The following is an 8,639-nucleotide window of genomic DNA, read 5'->3' on the forward strand; positions in this document are numbered from 1 at the left end:
TAAATTTGTGAACTGGGGTCTGTTTGTTCATTGAAAGGTTCACAGTAAGAAAGACCTTAACTGAATTATGCTAGCGAAATTTCTATCTTGTGATGAATCCGTCTGTAGTTCATGTATCGGCCGGGAAAAGCTGATGAGCATTGTGCGCGCCTTGAGCTTGGACGCCGTTGTAGTGTGGTCCGGCCGACACCGGGCACGACATCCCAGCTCGGACGCAGCACAAGCCGTTGTGGCCTGGAGCGGTGGCAGACAAGGCAACATGGCGCATCGTGGTGGGTCGGTCCCGGCAGGTGGCTAGAGGGCGGTGCGGCAACATGCTCCAGCATGAGCTCAAGCACAGCACAGCGACGAGCGCCGGCCAACACTCCGGATATGAGACACCTATCACCTATGATGGATAGTGCACCCACATTGTTCAAATGTTTGCATATTAACGATGTATATTACCCTGTACTTTGATTTTGTGTTGATTTTATCCCACTTATGTTTAATTGCACATTTTATTATCTTTTATTTACTTATATTTGATTGTTTAAATGGTAGGGCGCGCATCGCGCGCCAAATGTTCTAGTGGATAATAAGGCCAGCAGCTGGCTATAAAATTTGGCAGTTACGAACACCTATCTAGGTGGCACAACCGTAGAAGATCTCGGCTTGTAGTTGTTCAGGTTGCACCATGCGATACATGATCGGTGTCCATATTTTTTGGGACTCGTGTGGCCATGCCTTGCTGCTCGATGTTTCAAATTTTGAGTCAGAGACTAAACCGCGTAGGAAGCACGCTATATAATAGGAAGACGTCTTGTTTTCTGTGGTTAATCAGCGTTCGTGTGTACTGGGCTCGTCCTGTCGCGAAGGGAGAACAAGGAACTATGTCGGCGGATCACCCTGGCAGTGTCTCTTCCGTGGTAAGTAAAACAAAATTTGAGAATTTGTTACGATTCAAGAATCATGCTGATATTTGGAGCTGTACTCTTGTGAAAAGGGATCTGATATCCAAATCGGGGTACAGACTACCGCTGTACCTGGGCATGACCAAGTGATGCCGACCAAATCCGCGACAAGCAGCAGGTCAGGTGTTGTATCGACCTCTGATCCGGTATGTATTTATTCGAGTTCTGTTGCCCTGTCCTATTTTTTGTGATGTAACTCACAATTTAATTGTGCTTGTTCTTACTTTTGTGTCAAAGGGGTCAGTAAATGCACAGGTTGGAATGTCAGATATTTGTGGAAATGGAAGGGGAGCTCCCATGTTTGAGGTGCGTATAAATTTTGATTGTGTTGATCCACTTGTTTAAATAAGGCACAGCATTACTATTAGTTCTATTTTAGGTCGACAAGAATGGAGTAGGCGATGGACAGGAGGGGGAGGACGACTCAGGCGGAGGTATGAGTCCAATCAAGAACCTAGAGCTCGAGGAGTCCGGTGCTACATCGCGTACCATTGGGTACAGATCGGAAGAAGGGACTCACGAGGAGGACGAGGACGACGCCTGCAGCGTTGCAACAAAGAAGCCTAGGGTTGCTTAGATTCGGTGGGCGCCGTTTCAAACAGTTCTTATTTTGTGCGCGATGTGTGATTTTGATCTTGGTGCACAGTTAGCCAGTTCATCATAAGAGGTAGTCAGTACTAATCCGAGCTAGTAAGCTATTTCCTGTAGTGCTTCATGGCATATTCAGGATCTCTATAGATAGAAGACTTTATTTTGGTAGTGGTGTTAACAGCAAGTACAGGTAATTGGACTATGAGCTGTAGTAGTTGTGTACTAATGTCCAATGTAGTATAAATAAATATATAAGTTTCCAAGATCTATGATTGTAAGCATAGAATTAAGTACCGGCTGTGATCTGAACTTATTCCTATGCACACGTTCTAATTACTGTGATTACCAAATGGTGCGGCATTTGTTGGTCAAAGATGTTGACTGCTTTATTGGGGACGGTCCAATGGAAACCACGGCAATGGTGTGTGAGGGGGAGTAAATGTGCGCCTGTATCGTTACAAGAAGAGCAAGAGACGCTCTGGGGACAGACCATACCGAGCGACGAGGCGCTATTCCTTCTGCTCCGGCAACCCTTGGAACAAATCGGGGCCGGTAGAAGGTATGAATCAGATGCACTCGTGGGCGCTTACTTCACATTTGATCGATTAGGACTGAATCATCCCAATCCTAGTCTCTGTTGTGCTGGATTGTAATATAAGTAGATCTATGTGTAGGGATTGGGCGGAAGATGGAAGAAGAAAATCAGAAAACTAGTCAGCGATCGAAACACCCAAGTCAAGGCGTCGTCCAGCATTGCGTAGTGACAAGAAGCGTGACGCGAAGCAGTTGTCGTCCGTAGCAAGAGGAATCAGCGAATGAAGCAAAGAGGGAGAAGAAATTAAGGTGCCAGAACTAGATTGTTGGATAGATTGAAAAGCAAGAAGCAGACAGACGAGCCCCAGAACAACGCAAGTAAGTTTTGTGTAAACACTGATAGCGACCAGGATGGGATGGATGATTTCTGCCCACTAAAATTTCATGGATGTTTTTTATCTGATGTGGTTCAGGATATAATTTCCACTTTTGACCCCAAGAAATTAGAGATCCTGGGTAATGTAGGATTGAGTGGATTGCAACACCTTAAATGTGGGTTGCATAACAACCGCCACCTAGTTTTTTGGTTGCTTAAGAGATTGGATGTGCAAAGAATGCCTGTTGAGATCAACATTATCCAGGAATAGAATCTAACAAATAATGAACAAACCATCAGCTACCAATAAACCATACCAAGCTGAATACAGTCAGATAACAATTGGCTCACCTGTAAGAAATAGTGGCAATCAGATAGTGATGTAGCTAGGCCCTTAATAATAATTTCAGCTCGAACTTTCTGCACAACTTCAAGCACATGTCCGTAGACATAACGACACCAATTATATATGTCAAGCGACCCTGGATTCTTTAAAGGACCCCCAAAAATCAAGATTCACCTGATCGTGCTTCACACAGGGTGCTAAAAGATGGCAGATAACAAAGACAACAAAAGCTACTTTGAAGTCATCTATCTCTTGGCTTGAAGACTGGTCATTGAGATGCTTCTCCAGAACATACTCAATTCCCTTTATACTCCATGCTTCTGAGCCAGCTAAACCTACGCTAGAATGCAACAAATCTAATTGTTCATCAGTAACTGACATTGTCGACACATCAATTTCATCATTGGAGAGACCGAGAACAATACCAACATCATCCTCGTGAACATAAATCCGCCTAGAGGGTCCGAAAACCAAACAACTCTCCTCACTGTCCAGTTTACTAAGCAACAAGGCGGAAAGCTTGAGATTCAGCTTGCTAATGCAAGGAATGTCCAGAATCCCCCCAAATCCAGTCTCGAGGTGAGAAAAGGTTCACTACAGATTAGCCATTATATAGCCACTAGGTAAAAAAGGAAAACAAAAAAGGGTTGAGACAAGACATGTCCTTGATAGTACCCAACTACAAAGACCAACTGTACCAGGCGGTGCCGCGGGCCCTATCCACCTCACATCAACATCACGAATAAATGATGAAAAATGATACACCTTGTACTAGCCTGTACTACTTACCGACCAGATGTACCCGGCGGTAACCGGAGCCTCACCATCTTCCATAACGGTTCACGCAACAAAAAAAGAAATCGCAAAAAAGGGGGAAAACAAGGATCACATGCTACCAGCTACACCACGACCACACATTACCACCCGAGAAAGTATTAAAAAAAAAGAATTAGAAGGGCGGAGCGGTGACTCCAAGGCTGCGAACACTGCAGCCTTTATCTTGGCCCACGAGAACTTTATGTCACTTCGCCTGTGCCCCGGCCAATCCATAGCAGAAATACGAAGAGAAAAAAATAGAAATACATGTGAATACATCCACAAAACATAAAGTTTCACGATTGAATCGCCCACGGTTGTCGGGTACAAAATCGTTTATTCGATAAAAATGCAAATTAGACAAATACAGTTGGTACTATGCACGCTGAGTATAGCACATGTATCCGTCAACCAGTATTGACAGTTGACACAATCCCCTGGCCTCCAGATACGGGATGGACCCGTGCCTAGCGGCTAAAGCCCTCACATTTGCCGTGTGCCAAAGGCACACGGCAAAGGCCATATTACACACGGCAAAGAGTATGCCGTGTGTAACACACGGCAAACCCCACACAGCATAGATCGGCTGGCAAAGACAAGTTTGCCTTGGGTCATTGTTCGGGCACATTGCAAAGAGTGTTTGCCGTGTGTAAACTGACACTCGGCAAAGAATTTTTGGAATAAATAAAAAAAGCCACCACGTCCGCCGCCGCCACAACACCGCCGCGCCGCCCTGCAGCAGCACCGGCCACACCCCCACTACGCCGCCCGCAAGCCGTCGAGGGAAGGCCGAGCCGCGCCGTTGCCGCGGCTCTCGGGGAGGCGATGCCGCGCCGCCGCAGGCCAAGGAGGAGCGGGGCCGTGCTACAGGGAAGGGGCGACAGTGGTAGCGCACACGGCCATCCACGTGCGGGAGCGGCGGCGGCCATCCATGTCGCAGATCCGGGGAGGGGAGGGGTCGCGCCATCGCCGGTGAGGGAGAGGCGGGGCCGCGCGGCTACCGGTCGAGGATGGCGCCGCAGATGCTCTGGGAGGGGCGTGGGCGCGCTGGCACTGCTCGAGGAGGGGTGGATGGAGGGAGGGGCGCTGCCATCACAGGGGAGGGAGGGGCGCCGCCGTCGTAGGGGCGGGAGGGGCGCCACCTGGACTGCGCCGCAGGGAGGAAGGGGTGCCGCCGTCGTACGGGAGGGAGGGGTGCCGCCTAGGCCGCGCCGGAGGGAGGGAAGTGCGCCGCCGTCGTAGGGGAGGGAGGTGCGATGCTTTGGCCGCGCCGGAGGGAGGGCGGGGCGCCTCGCCGGAGGGGATGGAGGGGTGGCGGCCAACGCGCGGTGCGGCGGACGGTGTGTGGTGTTGTGTGCGTGTGTGAGTCGGCCGGGGAGAGGATAAGTATTGGGGCGGACGAGTTTACCGTGTGTTGTATATAGATCCGGCACACGGCAAACTAGTCTACTTTGCCGTGTGCCTTTGATACGGCACACGACAAAGCAAACTAGTTTGCCGTGTGCCAGCACATGGCAAATGAGTTTTTTCCAATTTTATGTCTTTTGCACATGATTAAATTAGTGTAAATCAACTCTAAAAATACCTTGCTTTTTTGGCATTCAACAATACATATTTGGTGATTCTATGAAAAATATTCCAATATTTCATGCCGTCATAGTTGAATTTCAATGTATATCACATAATATTGTTTAATTGCAAAAAAATATAATTATCAAACAGATCCGAAAAAATACCAAAATTTGGCATGAAAGAATCTAAGTTGTGTATTGCATATACAAAAAGTTTTGAAGTCAAACCCCAATTCGCCCGTCACTTTGACTCGAAATCTGAACGACTCCTTCTCAACTCTATGGATCTTCTCCGGAGATGCTTCGATTTTTAAGGAATGTATGTGAGAACTTGTGTGAAACCTTGTTAATTTTTTACCACAGCCTTGATGTATGAAATCATGATATCATGACAAATTTATATTTTTCAAACTTTATTTGCTTTTTATACAATTTTAAAACGATTCAGCCATATGTTCGTGGTCATGATTTGTGAGCAAGATGTTCGAAATTCCCTTCCATTTTATGGATGCGGCCTCACACTGGACTCCATAATGTGAATATTATTTTTCGATTCATTATATTCCGTTATTCAAAACACTTGTAGTTCAAATTTGACTTATCCCCAAGAAATGTGTTTAATGAAATAAAATGATTAAATTTAGCAAAAAGACCAAGAAAAATACCACAAGTTAACATGGAGTACCATGTACAATATGTGGATACCAGAAAAAATTCAGAGTGTGGAATCAAAAAAATTTTAAGCACTTTACCATGTGCTGGACTTTAGACACACGGCAAAGAAGTATAGCACACGACAAAGTTTCTGATTTGTTGTATGCCAAGGCAGGCACACAGCAAAAAGTCTCTTTGCCTTGTGTTTTGTTTTTGCTGTGTGTTACGCGGGCGGCACACGGCAAAAAAACCTTTTTCCGTGTGTTCGATTTTGTGCACACGGCAAAATCTTGCACACACGGCAAACTACCATTTTCCAGTAGTGCCTGTTTAGTTCCCAAAAAAATTTCTACAGTACACGTCACATCAAATCTTCTAACACATGCATGGAGTCAATGGTTTTACCTGCACCACATAGTACTCCCGGCCAACGTACATCAAAACTATGTAATTAGTTTTTTTATTTACCTATATTTAATACTCCATGCATGTATTATTTGCTATATTTAATGTTTCGATGTGATTTTGATGTGATGGAAAGTTTGAATTTTGTGAGGTTTTTGGGATCTAAACACACTCATGATTGGCGAGGAGCGGGCCGAGAGCTGATGTGACGTAGGAGAGAGATGACTTCTGGCCGAAAGGGTAGCCTACGGGGCAGCTAGTCGGAGGAGCCGTGATGTGCCGCCCGCGTAGGACAGGAGGAGAGCCGCAGGCAGCGGCGGCAGGAATGGCGGGCGGCGCCAGGGAGGAGAACTACAAGCTATGGTGGCAGGAAGGGCAGGCGGCAAAGAAAGGAGGGGCGGTAGAGGAGGGAGCCGAGGCCGAGGAGGGAGCCGCGACCGGGGAGAAGGGCGGCAACAATGGGAAGGGTGCCCGAGGGGGGAGGGAGGTGTGAGCGGGGAGGGAGTCGAGGTCGGAAGGAGAGCAACGAGCGCTGGCAGTGGGAAGAACGTGCAGCGGGGAAGGGAGCCACGGTGGCAGAGTGAGGGGGGCTCGAGATGGGAGGCAGATGGCATGGCAGGGAAAGAAAAGAAACGAAACATTTTTCCCCATGCAGGGAAAGAAAAGAAACGAAACATTTTTCCCTCAGGAACCTGAACTCGCATGTGCGGTGCGAGGATCTGAACTCGGAACCTCCGCCAGAAACATTTTTCCCTCAGAAACCTGAACTCGCATGTGCGGTGCGAGGATCTGAACTCGGAACCTCCGCCATGCCCAAGCCTTCGTTACCACCGGCACGTGGCCAAAACACACGCGTGAGATGCTTTCCTTTTGAATAATCCGTAGAGGACTCTTTAGTATCATGTAGTAACACCAATCGGTACTAAAAGGTTCAACTAGTACTAGTTGACAACACCACCGACGGTCACAAAGGTATAACCGTCTTCTGGTTACTCTTTTTCCCTCTCTATGTTGGTTTTTGAAACATCACTATTGGCGATCTAGCTCGCCCCATAAAACATAAAAATGAGAATTAAAAATAAAAATCAGACTCCTGAATATAATGATCCATCTTCTTTGCTGGGCAGTTGAGCTCATAAGAAATTATTCTATGTTTAGCTATGGTACACCAAAAATATTTCTGCCGGTGCTATTTAGGGGGACATGTTGGCTTATATTCTGGGTATTGTTGCAAGGCACCGACGATTGAAGAAGCGACTCGTCGAGTCTTGCCAGATTCCTGGGTGTTGAGCTATACAGTTATTCATGTCTTACTCAAGGATTTTCGCTATGTGTATTGGTTAATAGTGTTAACGGTGCGGGTGTTGAGCTATACAGTTTTTCATGTCTTACTCAAGGATTTTCGCTATGTGTATTGGTTAATAGTGTTAACGGTGCGAACTGAGCGTAGCTCAGCTGGTAAGGTTTCTTGTGATGGAACTTACCCACTAAAGTTCAGTCCTCGGCTCGGCACTGGTGTCTGCGCGTGCATTTGTGACCGTCTGTGTTTGTACCGTGTTTTGAAAAAAAATAGTGTTAACACTGGTGTGAACTATGGTTGAATCTGATGAATGTGGTGTGAACTATGGTTGAATCTGATGAATGTGGTACGATGGTGGGAGGCACAGTCACTGTCTAGAGAGACTTTTATATATCTTTACGTTAAGTGCTTTTGATCTCTTTATTTTTTTTTCAGTCGCACATGTATGTATTACCATTAATTTATCTTTACCTTTGTACCCTTTTGGACGCAATGAGCACTAACAGTACCTAACGGAGACAGAAAAAGACAATTTTGCCCTTAGGTGGTCAGGGGGCGGCACCGGAGGAGCATGGCCCGGGGCAGCGGCGCCGGCGATGCTTGACCCGGAGGCCACCGGCCCGTGGCGCCGCCGGGACGGGGTGCTCTCGTCGCAGAAGAGCCGGAGGCTGGGACAAGCCGGGCTGCGGGCGGAGGAGGACGCGCGGCCGGCCAGGCGGAAGCGGGAGGCGCGGCCTAGCGTGGGTCCTCCTCTTCGTGGCGCACCTCGCGCACGACTCCGTCAGCCTCGCTGCAGCCGCCCGCGAGGTGGCCGAGCGCCACGACCCGGAGCGCTCCCGCGAGATGCGCGTTGCCGCCGCCACAGCTTCGCCCCTCTACGCCACCGCCAAGCTCGTCGGGTTGCCCCTCTCCGCTGCTGCCACAGCTTCACCCCGCACCCAGCCAGGTGGTCGCGCCCACGGCGGCTCGCCATCCACGCCAACGGAGCTCCGACGGCCGACCGTCGCGCGCTGCCACTCCCGTTGCGCCGCCCCCGCCCGCGCCGCTCGCCACCGCGAGCCTCCCCTTCCCCCGCTGCGCGCCACCGCGAGTC

Source organism: Panicum virgatum, chromosome 2K (assembly GCF_016808335.1).
Source record: "Panicum virgatum strain AP13 chromosome 2K, P.virgatum_v5, whole genome shotgun sequence".
Classification (NCBI taxonomy): Eukaryota; Viridiplantae; Streptophyta; class Magnoliopsida; order Poales; family Poaceae; genus Panicum; species Panicum virgatum.